The sequence below is a fragment of the Microtus ochrogaster genome, chromosome 6, assembly GCF_000317375.1.
Source record: "Microtus ochrogaster isolate Prairie Vole_2 chromosome 6, MicOch1.0, whole genome shotgun sequence".
Lineage (NCBI taxonomy): Eukaryota > Metazoa > Chordata > Mammalia > Rodentia > Cricetidae > Microtus > Microtus ochrogaster.
Window position 1 is genome coordinate 25,188,204 of NC_022013.1, and position 13,895 is coordinate 25,202,098.

A 13,895-nucleotide genomic window follows, 5' to 3' on the forward strand; every position below is an offset into this window, starting at 1 on the left:
TACAAGGTCACAACACAAGGTGCTGGTTCTGAACCAGTCTTCTGAAAGAGCAGCCCCGTGCTCTTAACTGCTGAACCATCTCTCCAACCCCATGAACTAACCAGTCAGACCCATCTCTTAAGGTGGAGAAAGTCTTCATTCAACCAGTAAGGGAAATGGGGTTTAGTGGGGTTACAGGGCTGTCCTGCTTCTCTGCTGGAACTCTTTAGCGAGCACGCTGCATACCCCTGTCCCATTAGTGCCTGTTTTCCCCGGCACTGCATCCCTGGGGCACATCTTTCCCTACAGAGGCAGATGAAAGACTCTAACTTAGGGCAAGTACGCAGCCATTTTCTGCTTTCTTGAGCCGGAGAATCTTCTTGAGGTAGTGTCTCTCACTGGGGATCCAACAACACCTTATCTTACCTCTTGGTACATATATCGTACTCTGCCACAAGGTAGTTGTCAATGTCCCTTCCTCATTGCCAGTCGCCAGACAGGATCCCAAAAGCCAGAAGTGGGCAATAAAACGTGTAGGGGACAGCTGATGGGTGCATGCGCAGAACAACCTGGGAGATGTGGCCTGTGCCAGTCCCGTGGCTTCTTCCCCACTCTCCTTCGCTGAGGCTTTCGGGTACTCATCTCCCACAGCTAGGGCCCACCCGAAAGGCAGTTCTAAGTTACAACCCTAATTTATGGAGGGTTTCATGGACGCTGGGATACTAAAGTGCTAGGGTTAATTACTACAAAAGGGTTTCAGCTGATTTGCTCTTCATCTCGTCATGGTGGAGCGCTTCAAAGTCCACGGGCGCCCTTTCTTTTTCTTTTCTTTTTTTTTTTTTTTTTAGTTTTTTCGAGACAGGGTTTCTCTGTAGCTTTTACGGGCGCCCTTTCAAAAAGAAAGACGCCCTGCCCTGCAAGGCTTTGTATGATTGCTAATTCTGGGCCACTGGTTCTTCACATTTTAGAAAGCTTCCATGAAGCATGTCTCTGTGTTAGCTGGCTCCCCAAGAATATTCAGTACAGTGGGTGGGCAGAATAATTCCGAGCCCCCTCCTGCCCATTCGGAAGTGTGAACGCCAAGCCTCATACTGACTGCCCGGGGCCCAGAGCTCGAGTGACAGATAGACAGTCTGGTGCTTCGCCTAGGAGCAGTCACCTGTATATCTCAAGGTGCTTCTTGATTTCAATCCGAGAAGGGAAGTTCATTTGTGCTGCGGACCAATTAGGTGAGAGGGCTGTGGAAGACAAAGCCTTCCAGTTTCTCCAGTTCCTGAGCTCTGATAACCGCCATCATTGGTAACTTAATGAGTTTCTATCTCAAGCTGGATCCAGTCCGGAAAACTTCAAGAGGTTCCCTTCCTAGAACCGTGAACTCACACAGGACTCCTCTGCTCTCTCCATTATGCTGCATTCGAGAATTTTATCCTAACTCCCTAGTGATTTTTAATAAGATCTATCACTTTATGCACATGAGTGTTTTGTCTGGATGTATGTCTGCACCACCTGGCACCCATGGAAGCCAGAAGAGGGTACTGATCCCCCGGAACCTGATTTATGGATGGTTGTGAGCCACCCTGTGCATGCTGGGAACCAAATCCAAGCCCTCTGCAAGAGCAGTGGATGTTCATAACCAATGAGTAATCTTTCCAGCCACAGTGGTAATGTTTTATCGTTTTGTTTGTTGCACAATGGATAAATAATTATAGTCCACCCTGGGAGACTCACTTTTTACCACTTATTAGATGGGGATTTATTGACTGGTTGACTGATTGAGACCGGTCTCTCTGTGTACTGGCTGCCCTGGAACTCTCTGTAGACCAGACTGGCCTCACAGAGATCCACCTGCCTCTGCCTCCCGAGTGCTGGGATTAAATCGTGCGCCACTACACCCGGACAGGATTTTTTTTTAAAAAGATTGATCGATTTATTATGTATACAACATTCTGCCTCCATGTATGCCCACATGCCAGAGAGGGCACCAGATCTCATTACAGATGGTTGTGAGCCACCATGTGGTTGCTGGGAATTGAACTCACGACCTCTGGAAGAGCAGTCAGTGCTCTTAACCACTGAGCCATCTCTCCAGCCCTCCCAGGATTTTTTTTAAGATTTATTTATTTATTATGTATACAGTGTTCTGTCTGTATGCTTGCTGGCCAAAAGAGGGCACCAGATCTCATTACAGATGGCTGTGAGCCACCATGTGGTTGCTGGGAATTGAATTTAGGACCTCTGGAAGAGCAGCCAGTGCTCTTAACCTCTGAGCCATCTCTCTAGCCCCAGGATTTTTATTTTTAATTAAAATCTAAGATAATGCATGGATTAGCATGGTGTCTCACTTTATTTTAATTCATGTTTTATCCTTTCCCATTTGATGAGTTTATGTCTTCTGTGTTTAAACCATTTTATGGGTGATCTAAAAATTAAGTAGAGTAGTATAAACACACTAGCTTAAATAAAATACAATTTAAAATAAACTTAAGTTTGGCATGTCTACAGAATCAGACGATAAGCAAACCAAGAGCAGTGTGACAGGGTTTGCATGTGAGTTTGAGAGGCCCATTGATTCAATTACACTTGTCTAGGAAGTGCTTCAGAGTTCCTCTAGCCAGTGTTTGCTTGGTTGTCAAGAGCAATACAAACCACTCAAGAAGGGTCAGGTGAGTGTGTATAGGGGTGGCAGGATGGGGACTTCCTCCAGCAGCAGGTAGGGGGTAGGGGAGAAATGCAGAGGGTGCAAGGTCGTGTGTGTGTGAGAGAGAGAGAGAGAGAGAGAGAGAGAGAGAGAGAGAGAGATGCTGCAATTCCCTGTTGGCTTCTCTCCCTTACTTAGGCAAAACCAGAACAGGAGACCTTAAGAAGCAGTGGAGAAAGCAGAGAAGCAATGTAGCCAAGGGGAGGCAGAACCTTGCTTCATAGCCCTGGGATGGGGATGCATGTCTGCAGTGTTGGTGGAATAGTACAGGGCTCACCTTTTCAAAGGGAATGTTTGAAAAGTGACGCATCTAGCGATATGCTGGGTGTGGAGTGAGTGCGTGCCTTTTCCGTTCTTTTCCAGTTCCCAAAGCTAAGGGGAATAGGCAAGAGGAAAACCCACTGCTTACAAACATCTGGTTCTGATGAATTAAAGAACATTAACACTAACCTGGGACACCACTTTCCACTTACCCAAACTGACTGAAGCACTGACTCCTCCTAACAGTCTTGGAAAGCAGGCCGCTTATTCTATCTTTTAGTTCCCAGGGCTGCTTGGGAGGAGTTGGGGAGCTGAACTAACAAGGGCTTTGATTGGATCTGTGTTCCAAGTCCCAGAGAGCTCAAGTATGTGGGCACTGCAGCTTTTCTGGTTGGAGTCCTGTAGACACACATGATCAGGATGCCGATTAGGAGTGAGGGGAGCAGAGTTGGCCCCTTGGATGCAGCAACAAGTTCTCATATTTAAGGCTAGGGTGGCTGGGTGACAGGCAACATGGTGATGATACCTGTTTCCTCCCTTCTGCCTGTGTCCTTCCTCCAGACTGTTCTGTGGAGGCTGCTGTGTGGCTGCAGAATGGCTCTAAGCACGTCCCTGATGCCGGGTAGTGGTGGCACACACCTTTAATCCCAGCACTCGGGAGGCAGAGGCAGGCGGATCTCTGTGAGTTCGAGGCCAGCCTGGCCTACAAGCACTAGTTCCAGGACAGGTTCTAAAACTACAGTGAAACCCTGTCTCAAAAAAAAAAAAAAAAAAAAAACCCAAACAAACAAAAAACCCAAAACCAAAAAATAAATAAAAAACAACAACAAAATAAAAACAAAAAATGTATGAGGGACTTGCTCCCTTCCGCTGAAGCAAGCTGACTTGGGGTGGTCTTAGAGCTCATTCATCCCATCTCTCATTTTCTCAGAGAGCAAACATGTGTTGAGGACTGACCTCCAAGAGAAAGGCAGGGTGCCACTGTCCTATTATAAAAGTCCCCTCCAAAAGATGGCTCAGTGGGTAAAGGCACTTGCTGCCAAACTTGCCTGTTGTCTTCTGACTTCAGTGTGTGTGTGTGTGTGTGTGTGTGTGTGTGTGTGTGTGTGTGAGAGAGAGAGAGAGAGAGAGAGAGAGAGAGAGAATAAAGAAGTGGAAGTGTAATTTAAAAATTTAAAAAATATTTAAAGTAGATTGTGCAGCACAGAAGTCCCCGGGTGCCCTGGCATCTCTGGGTAGGTTAGTGGTTCTGTAATCCCGGCTCCCCAGGCTCTACAGCACAGGGAGCTGCTTTTGGCTCAGGGCCTCAGGGGCTGTTTCTCCATCAGCAATCAGACCGTAATCGCCACCTTCATAGCAACATTTTATACTTTTAGAAAACAAATGCGTGAAAAATCCCTCATTTAGTTGTTCCGCAATCTCCTCCCAGCTCGGCTCTCCCCTCCGAAGGTACATTTCAGTCCCGCTCACCCTATTTCACAACCCCCACCCCGCCTCCCTCTTCCAGGGTCTCTCTTCATTCATCTTTTACGCTCAGAATCCCCACTACTCCTAGGGATCGCTATAGGTGGGGGTGGCCTTTCTGCACGGGCAAGGGAGAAGAAAGGGGGTCCAGGGATCCCAAAATGGCTATGGGTGTTCTTGAGCCCAACTACTTAGCCTCTGGCTGCAGTGAGCGGTTGCGGGGGGGTCTGGAGGAAGCCCGCTCTTGGGAGCCAAGCCACCTGGGGTGGCGGGGACCGGGTCCCTTCGCTTGCCCATCTCTTCCTGTCCCGGGAACTGCCTCCCTGACCTTGACGGGAAGCGAGGCTGGGGCGCGACGCCCAGTGTGCTGCGCACCGAGGACAGTCCCGCAGGCAGGCCCGCCCCGCACCTCCCGGCGCGTGCCCGCCCTCCCGCGCCGCCCGCCGGGTCTCCTCCCCTCACTGCAGCGCTCGCCGCGCTCGCGCTCGCCCATCGATCAGCCCCTCCCTCTGCCCGGCCGCAGACTGCTAAGCTCAGCAAGTCTTGCGGCAAAGGCACTTCGGAGCAGAGTTGGGCCCGGGGCGGAGCGGGGACTCCGCGCCCCCGGGGAACGAAAGCCGCCGCTGGACCGTCGCCAGCGCCGCATCCCTGCAGCCGATCTCTGCCTCCCGTCGGGGACCGCGGATCTTTCCCGCAGAGTCCGGGTAGCCCTCGGGTGAGTCCCTATCCCCTCCAAAGTTTCTCCATCCCGGCTTCTGAGCCCAGGGGCAGAAGGCATCTGGTTCCTGGGGGTGGGTGGGGTTGCGGAAGTTTGGTGCCAAGAGGACCAGGCGCCCGCACCGTCCTTTGCGGGGAGTTTGCGGCGCTACGGACTTGGGGGAGCCGCAGCCGGGGAGCAAGGATCAGGATCCTCTGTGGATTTGCGCGGGGAGCTGCAGGACGGAGGGGCCGAGGGTCCCTTGCGCCCTCCCGCTCTGCTTGCAGCGTTTCTTCTCCCTGGACGCCCCCACTTGCATCTTGCCCATCCCCCTCCTATTTGCGCCATCTCCAGTTTGCCTCTTTTGCCCCGGGTCAAGCTTCGGGGATCTACAGCACCGCCGTCGTGGGAGGAGAGTGGAAGGTCGTGTATGCGAGGCTGGGGGGGCCAGACTAGAATTCTGGAGGTGGGGGTCGAGGGGAGCAGTCTGGTACGCTACGGGGGTGGAGATTTGTGTGTGTGGGTGAAGGTGTCCCTTCAAATCTCATGACTCAGCACCACCTAGGACGGCTTGTCGCCGCTCCAGCCCTGGTTCTTAGGGCCAAACCCTAAGAGTCCTTTCTGGACTCTTCCATTTTCTTTTCTTATTCGCCCCTCCCACTACCACGAATTTTCTATTTTAACTTAGAGGCCTCATCTTTTCCTCATCTCATCCCATTAACCGTATGCTCTGTTTCTTCCTGCCTTCCGACATTCCACAGGTGCCTCTAGCGGCACGGGGTCTCCCCTTTGCACACCCCTACTCCTGAGGTGCTGGTGGAGGTCTCCTTCCTTGGCCCAGCAGCGGAAGAAGCAAGAGCAAGGACAGAGCAAGCGCTTGCCCAGCATGGCCACTGCAGTGTAGAGAGGGCAGAGGGAGGGAGAGAGTGGGAATTGGGTGAACACGAGGAAACAAAAACCCTTAGGTTTTCAGGGGGCACTGGGAAAAAGACTGAGGTCAGACTCGGGGAGCCTGGGATAGGCGCCCTTCTTCCTCCTCTGCTGTGGGCTGGAGGCAGCGTTTCCAATGTAATAGATTGTCCTCGGTCCAATCTCTAGCTAGAAACCTGGGCACTTATCACTCCGGTGCTGAGGAGGAGCAGGGCCAGAGGCCATTAGTCCTTCAAGCTAGCCCTCCTTCCCAGATTACACCAAGTCTAGCTTTTTGGCTGCTTCAAAAATGAAGAAATGGACATGTCTGACACCCCTCAGGCCGAGCCAGAGGGGCACAGGCAGGGCAGCTATGATGCAATGGGACGTGCCGGGCAGACGCTGTAGGCTTCAGCTTGTGTCAGGGCCCCAGAGGTGAGTCAGTGCCAAGGGTCTACACCAGGCTCACTGTGGCCTGCTCTGGGGGATCCAGTCACTGTGCCAGCGCTCCTGGAGAATGGCCAGCACCATCAGAACTAGGCTCTCCTGGGCTGTGAGAGCCTCTGTCTTGTTCTGCTCCTTGACACATCCTTGGTGTCATCCTCTAGGACTCTCTGTGGATCAGGGCTTCTTAGGATTTCATGGGCTTACTCTTCACCTTCTGCACCTGGCCTGTGGAGGGGCCAGGAGCCTAGGAACTGTGGAGGGAGGGGGACCCAGAGGTAGGTGTCCAGTTACCCTCTGGTGGATCAGAGACTCATCCCCTTCATCGTGAGTCAGCTTTGCTCAGCACCCCACAAACTTTCCCCAGACAGCTTGGGATCCTTTTTGGGGGTGGGTCTTTCCACTCTGGGGCCTGGCATCCACACGAGACCAGGGGAAGGGAAAGGCATTTGGCTCTGGTATGACTGGCCTCACCTGTGAGTAGCATTGGTTTTATCCTGGTCACAGAGCACCTGGTCTCAGACCACCCTGCAGCTGCAGCTCATCTTCGCTCTTCACCCTCAGGTGTTTCCAGGTATATGCTACAAGGCTGCCCCTAATACGGCAAAGCTGGGGGTGGGCAAAGCTGGGGGTGGACGGCTGGAGAAGTCTCTTCCCTGCTAGGCTACCCCAGTCCTCCTGGATCTGGGTGCGTCTGACCTTGAGTGGCTTCTGCACTATCTTTGTCCTACCCTGACTGAGTCCTCCCTCTTGCTGAGCCTGTGCAGCCCTCTCAGGGGGCTAGAGGAGCAGTGAGCATGTGCCGCAGGCATACGGGAAGACAATGAGGGGATGCCCCGGGCTGAGCACACTCAGATGACACAAGGCTGACCTGAGTAGAACACGGCTTCCTTTAGCCTTGAGGTTTGTCAGGTAGACTTTTCTGGTCTTAGACACACTCTAGCTAAAGCTAAGTTGGCTTGTCTTGAGCTAGCTATCACCGACGTCATCCAGTTTGGAGGGATACTGTTTAGGGGCTGGAGTGACTGGCCAGAGGAAGCAACAGAGGGCCTGGCTGCAGCTGGTACTTAGAACAGGACTTAGGTTCTAATCCCCAGGGCCAATGTAATGGCTGGGCTTGATGGTCAGCTGGACTGCATTAAGAAGCACCAAAGACTTCAATGTGGTATTGCCGTCGAGTGTTTTCTTTGAGAGCTTTCCCAAAGATTAACTGAAGGAGACAGACCTGCCTTGGATACGAGGGACACCATCCTATGGGCTGGGGTCCAGCATTCCCCTGCTCTCCACTTCCTGTTCTACCCATGTGCACGTACTCGTAGCTACAGCTACTCCTGTCTCCACGCCTTTCTCATCGTCATTGACTCTATCCCAGAACCAGAGCAAAAATCCAAACCAAACAAAAAACAAATCCCCAAACAACAACAATACCTTTCCTCTGCTTCTTGTCAGGTATTTGGTTACACACTCATTATGAGGTGTGTGGCTGCCCTCATGTATGCAACGAGGATTTTATTAGCACGTGCCTCCTGGGTGCCATTGTCCAGGCTCTGCGGATGGGTGTTATAATGAACACAGCAGATGACAGTCTACCGTTCTTTTTATTCTTTTTGAGTCAGAGTCCCATTTAGCCATGGATGGTCTTGGCCAATCCTTTTGCCTTCTACTTTTGACCTTCTGGGTGCTAGGGTTTGGGGTGTGTACCACCACACCTGGTTTTTTATTTTTTATTTATTTTATTTTGTTTTTATTTTTTTGGTTTTTTGAGACAGGGTTTCCCTGCGTAACAGTCCTAGCTGTCCTGGAACTAGCTCTTGTAGACTAGGCTGGCCTCGAACTCACAGGGATTCACCTGTCTCTGCCTCCTGAGTGCTGGGATTAAAGGCGTGCACTGCCACCGCCCGGCCTCACACCTGGTTTACACAATGCTAGGATTGAATCCGGGCTTTGCACGCGATAGGCGAACAGTACCAGCTGAGCTGCTTCCTCAGCTCAGCTTCCTCAGCCCTAACCCCTGCTCTTCTGGGTTTTGCATTCCTGTGGACCTTAGTGAGTTATTTAACTACTTTGATTATCAGTTCTACAATCATTCAATATTATCTATGGCTTGGTTGTTATTGTTGTTGCTGTTTGAGACAGGATTTTGCTGTAGGGCCCAGGCTGGCCTTGATATCACTGCAGAGCTTAGGTTGGTCTCCAACTTCTGGTAGTCCTGCCTCTCTGCCTTCCTGGTGCTGGAATTTTAGATGTGTTCCACCATGTGACTATTACTGTGTTGTTGTTTGAGACAGGGTTTCTCTGTGTAGCCCTGGCTGTCCTAGAACTCACTCTGTAGACCAGGCTGGTTCCTCATTCAGAGATCTGCCTGCCTCTGCCTCCCGAGTGCTGGAATTAAAGGCTTGCACCCCTACAGCCTAGCTAACGATTGCTTTTTGACAGTCTATTGTGCCATGCTAGGTGATAGGCATTCAGACGGGAACGAAGCGTACCTGGATCCTGCACTGGTGAGCGAGCACTGTTTGCCACACAGCTGAAGAAATGATCACCCAGCGACCTCATCCCAGCTGTGGCGAATGCCGTCCATGGAGCCTATGAATAGTGATTTGGATAGGTCTGAAGCTTTAACACTTGCACGGTCTAATGTGTGACTACTGTTAATACTGTCTACACAGTAGCCCATGGCTCCCTGCACTGATACAGTCTGACATGCCCTGTGTGAGCATCCTCACATACAACTGCTTGGTTATTCGCCATCTGCTCTGGCAGAAGCCGGGCCAGGAAACGGAAATTTAGCCCTGGACTTTCTTGATGTCCAGGAGGCCTCTAGTAAATGGCATAGTTTAAGTGGAGAAATGCCACGTGATATTGTTGTGACTATAGACAGGTTGCCTGGATGCCACCTGGGTCTGCAAAAGCTCTGACTTTGGACAAGTTGTTAATCAAGCTTCTATTCTCCATCATTCCATGTGCAGAACGGAGTTTAGCTTTCTGTCCCCAACACAGGATGTGTGTGGAGGAAGATGAAGTGAACGACATCCTGGGGTGAGAGCCGAGTGAGAGTGAGTGATTTTTATCACGCCAGTCCTGTCCTTGTCCACAGTCAGTGCTCATTCCCATACCTCGTCCTGAAAGTTGGAGAACTTCCGGGTGGTTCTGCTTGGTGCCCAGTGAGCCATTTCTTGCCAGAGCTTAATCTCCGGGAAGGACCTGTCCCAGCCACCCTTCCTTTCATCTCTGGAACGGACAGCTCCAAAAGGTCACTGGGGTGATGGGTGATTTGGGATTCCAGCCCTGAGGGACCAGAGCAGTCTCTGAATCTGGACGGTAGGGAGCCTTCAGCTGCTAGCCCCAAGAGTGAACTCCAGGAAGGGCTCCCCAGATGTGCGGCGAGCAAGAGCTGCCGTGAAGATTTCCTCCCTCCCTGGGTGGCTTCCAGCTGCTGCAGTCCTGGATTATGGGTGACCCTCCAACCCTTGCTATTTAGGAAAGGAGGGTGTCATGGCCGCTGAACCTCCCAGCATGTGGTTTTGCAAGTAGCCCCCAGATATTTCTTGGCCATCTTATCTGGGGTCTCAAGATTGCAGCTGTAGAAATAGTAGTTACAAGAGAAGAGGGAGCCTGGATGGGTCATGAGCAGAACTCAGCCCCGCCCGTCTCCTGCTCTTCTCAATAGCATGGCTCAGAAAGGGCTGTGTAACTGCTGCCCCTCCATCTTGGAGCAGCTGCTGTTGGCCCGTTTCACACTAACGACGAAGCAGAAACGACTCTTCCTCCTCCATTTTCTGTTTGGAGGGGCTAAGCAACTCTATGAGAGACAAGGCTGGGAAGATCCCAGAACACCTGGGGGTCCACAGCACCCAAGAGGAGCATTCATGACAGCCATGTAGGTAGGGTGGCTATGCTTCCGGAGCCCAGGGTTGACTGCCTGCCCGCACCAGGTTCCTCAGTCCTTGGAGCCTGCTTCCTTCCTCTCTGCCCCTGCTGGGAGGGACTGATGGGCCCAAGCACTCAGCACTGGGCAGTCTGGGCCCCATGGAGTCAGGAAGGCTCCCTTTTGGCATTTGCAAGGGCAGGAGCCCCTGAGTGGGGCAGGGAGTCCTCGGCCATGGAGAACCCTGTCTGGGAGGCCTATAATTGGGTTGATGTGGTGGGTCTGGAGCGGCAATTAGAGGGGGAATTTTCCCATTACCACTCCCTGCCTCTTAATAGTGAGTGCAGGTGCTTGTGACTGTGCAGGGCAGTAGGGAGACCACAGGAAACAGAGATGAGCAAAGGGTGGGATGGGGTGAGCCTGGGAGGGAGGGAGGGGGAAATTTAACCCTTTCCGTACTCTCATACTTGGGGTAACAAAGGGGTGATTTGGTGGTGATGCAGAGTTGGGGCAAGGAGGCCTTCAGTGTGCTGCGTTGTAATCAGCTGAGGCAGAAACACTTGGACTCACCTTGTGCGTGCGTGCGTATGTGTATGTGTGCGTATGTGTGCGCGCGTGTGTGTGCATGTGTGTGTGTGTGTGCGCGCTTTAGATGGGGTATTACTGTGTAGCCCTGTGTGTGTGTGTGTGTGTGTGTGCGCGCGCGCTTTAGATGGGGTATTACTGTGTAGCCCTGTGTGTGTGTGTGTGTGTGTGTGTGTGTGTGCGCGCGCTTTAGATGGGGTATTACTGTGTAGCCCTGTGTGTGTGTGTGTGTGCACACGCGCGCTTTGGATGGGGTATTACTGTGTAGCTCTGGCTGGTCTGTAACTGAGTCCTCCACTTCCCTTAGCCTCTTCTGTGCTAGGATCACAGATCTGAGCTATCACTGGGCTCTTCAAAAAAGATTTTAACTTTTGCTGGCTGCCCCTCTTCTTGAATCTCAGCATTTAGGTGGGCAGAGGCACATGGATCTCTGAGTTTGAAACCAGCCTGATGTACATAGTGAATTTCAGCCTAGCCGGGGCTACATAATGAAAAAAATGTCTATTTTTAACTGATAGAGTAATTGTGCTTATTTATGGGGTGTGGTATCTCATCATAATCACCCTACTGTGTGCGGTGCTGAGATAAAGCACCTTACACACCACTTCCCTCAGACATCTGCTATTTGTTTGGGGTTTTTGTTGTCTGTGTTATCTGGGCCCTCCTGAAAGCCCCTGTTCCCTCAGGGCTGGAAAGTTTAAGAAAAATAGCTTTGCATTATCATTGACTCTGGTCTGGCTATGGCTCAGGTGTGTTTGGCCTCTGCTTTCTGCTTTGAAAAGTAACTGGGGAAGTTTTAATACCTTTATGGAAGGAAGTTCCTTTCGGTATGTGGTCTCACCTGCTCCTGCCCTACCGTAGCTTCCTGGAGCAGGCAGCTGCAGGGCCCCTGAAGAGGGGACCTAACAGGGTGGTCCATGGGTCAGAAGTGCACACTCATATCTCCTGCGTGTCTTTTGGGGAAAGCATATTTTAAAAACACACATTTTTTTCATCTGATCCTCTTCTGGCCTGGCTTCCATGTTCCCAGTCAACCACACAACCAGAGCAATCATGGGTCCCAGTGAGAGACCTGAGATCACGTGGTAGGAGTGATGGAGACCTGAAGGAAAGGGAGCCACCCGCCATCCAGTCACAGCACAGGCATGGAGGGAGGCTGCATGAAAATGCGTCAGGACTGAAATCCGGCCTCACCACTGGACTGCGGAGAAGTTGGAGGGAACCCTCAAGAGCAGAGACCGGAGCTGCCGGCGTGGAGTTAATTGGTGGGGGAGGGCTCCCTCTCCCAGCCTTAGTCTCCTGTGAGGAGAAAAGACATCACTTTAATAAGGCCGCCCTGGTTCCAAATCAATCCTGGCATTGCAGGAGGCAAAGGGGGAAACACAGCCACGAAATTGGATTAGCTCTTTGATGCTGGGAACCGAGCTGGCTGCGGTGGGAGGCAGAGAAGGGAGGACTGAACCTGCCCCAGACTTCTGAGGCTGTCAGGGATATCTGCCTTCCTCCCCACCTAGTCTGCTGGTGGAGAGACCAGGGCTTCCACTACTGTCAGGCTGGGAAATGTCCCTAGGGTTTCCTGGGAGTAGGTGTATCCCCAAGCTCCGGGGATAGGGGGAACAGTGGTGGGAAAGAGGGGATGCTTGCCCCACCCCAGCTGTGCCCCCCAGCTGCACATTTTGAAGATCCAGTACAAAGGGAACACACATGTGGCCAGGAGTTGGGGTGGGAGCTGTTTTAAACCAGAACACACACACACACACACACACACACACACACACACACGCAGGACTGCCTGTGTGTCTATGATCAAGCTAAACTCCTGTAGCCTCGGCTGTCCCTGTCCACTTAGAGAATAGAGCTAAACACACAGGGCCGCTGTCCCCAGGATCATCACACAAGGTGTCCCCATGATAGCCGTTCCCAAAGTGCACTTCCCAAAAATTTTGCAGCGGCTTTCTTAAGATGAGGAATAGCTATAGCACCGAAGTGCTGAGCACCTTTGCAAGAGACCTTTGATGCTAAGGCAGTGGAAGGTGAAGATACTGGTACTTCATGTGAGTCAAGGCCACAGCTGCATCGAACTGTCCTGGCTATTGTGTTCTTCCCCACCACATGCTAAACAGGTACTCACAAAAGGAGGTCTTTGATGAAGCAGCCAAGATACTGAATTCACTCAACCTGGATCCTGGAATGAATACATATCTTTCCAAATATTTTCTAAAATGAAGTGAGTTGAATTTTCAAAGCACTTTGGCTGTCTACTGCAATGGGAGCGGAAGCCCAACCACCTGGGCATCATGTGAGTTACAAACTGAACTAGCCACTTCTTTCATGGATCATGTTTTCCCTTGAGAAAATGACTGACAAGTACAGTCGTTCAGAGTGAGTATTGAATAGACGTTTTTGCAAAAATGAATGGATTAAGCCTGTCATTTCAAGAAAAGCACCCAGCAATGTCTGTTACCAATGATGACATTCAAACCTTCAAGCAAAAGTTAGAATTTTGGAAAACATATCTGTTGTCATGAAAAAGAGTCTTGGGGTCAGATCTGTGGGAATTTAATAGACAGCTGGTTAATACTGAAGTTCGTCAGCATCTAGGAGAGCTACGCAGCTGGGCAAGCTGCTGTCTTCAACGACAAATATGAAGCTCTAGAACCATCCTCGAGCTCCCATTGGGTGCAGGCTTGCAGATTCCATATTGCAGCGACAGTAGAAATGACCACATGATAAATTTTGATGTCATATCAAGGTATATCCATAGTGATATGACAAACATTACTAAATAATCTTCCCTTAGCCAGTTGTGGTGGTTCACACCCATAATCCCAGCATTAGGGAGGTGGAAGATCAGGAGTTCAGGACCAGTCTGGACTGCATGCAACCCTATCAGAAAAATAAGCAAATAAAAAGAAAACAGGAGCCGGGCGGTGGTGGCGCACGCCTTTAATCCCAGCACTCGGGAGGCAGAGGCAGGCGGATCTCTGTGA

At 51.3% G+C, this 13,895-nt stretch overlaps 1 protein-coding gene across 1 annotated transcript in view; it reads left to right on the forward strand.

Moving 5' to 3' along the window:
• The first annotated feature begins 4,908 nt into the window (after positions 1 to 4,908).
• Syt2 (synaptotagmin 2) overlaps positions 4,909 to 13,895 on the forward strand; it is a 105,741-nt gene continuing 96,754 nt past the window's right edge. The window contains exon 1 of the mRNA XM_005348384.2: positions 4,909 to 5,117. The gene's annotated coding sequence lies outside the window, so the exon portion shown is untranslated. The remainder of the gene's footprint in view (positions 5,118 to 13,895) is intronic.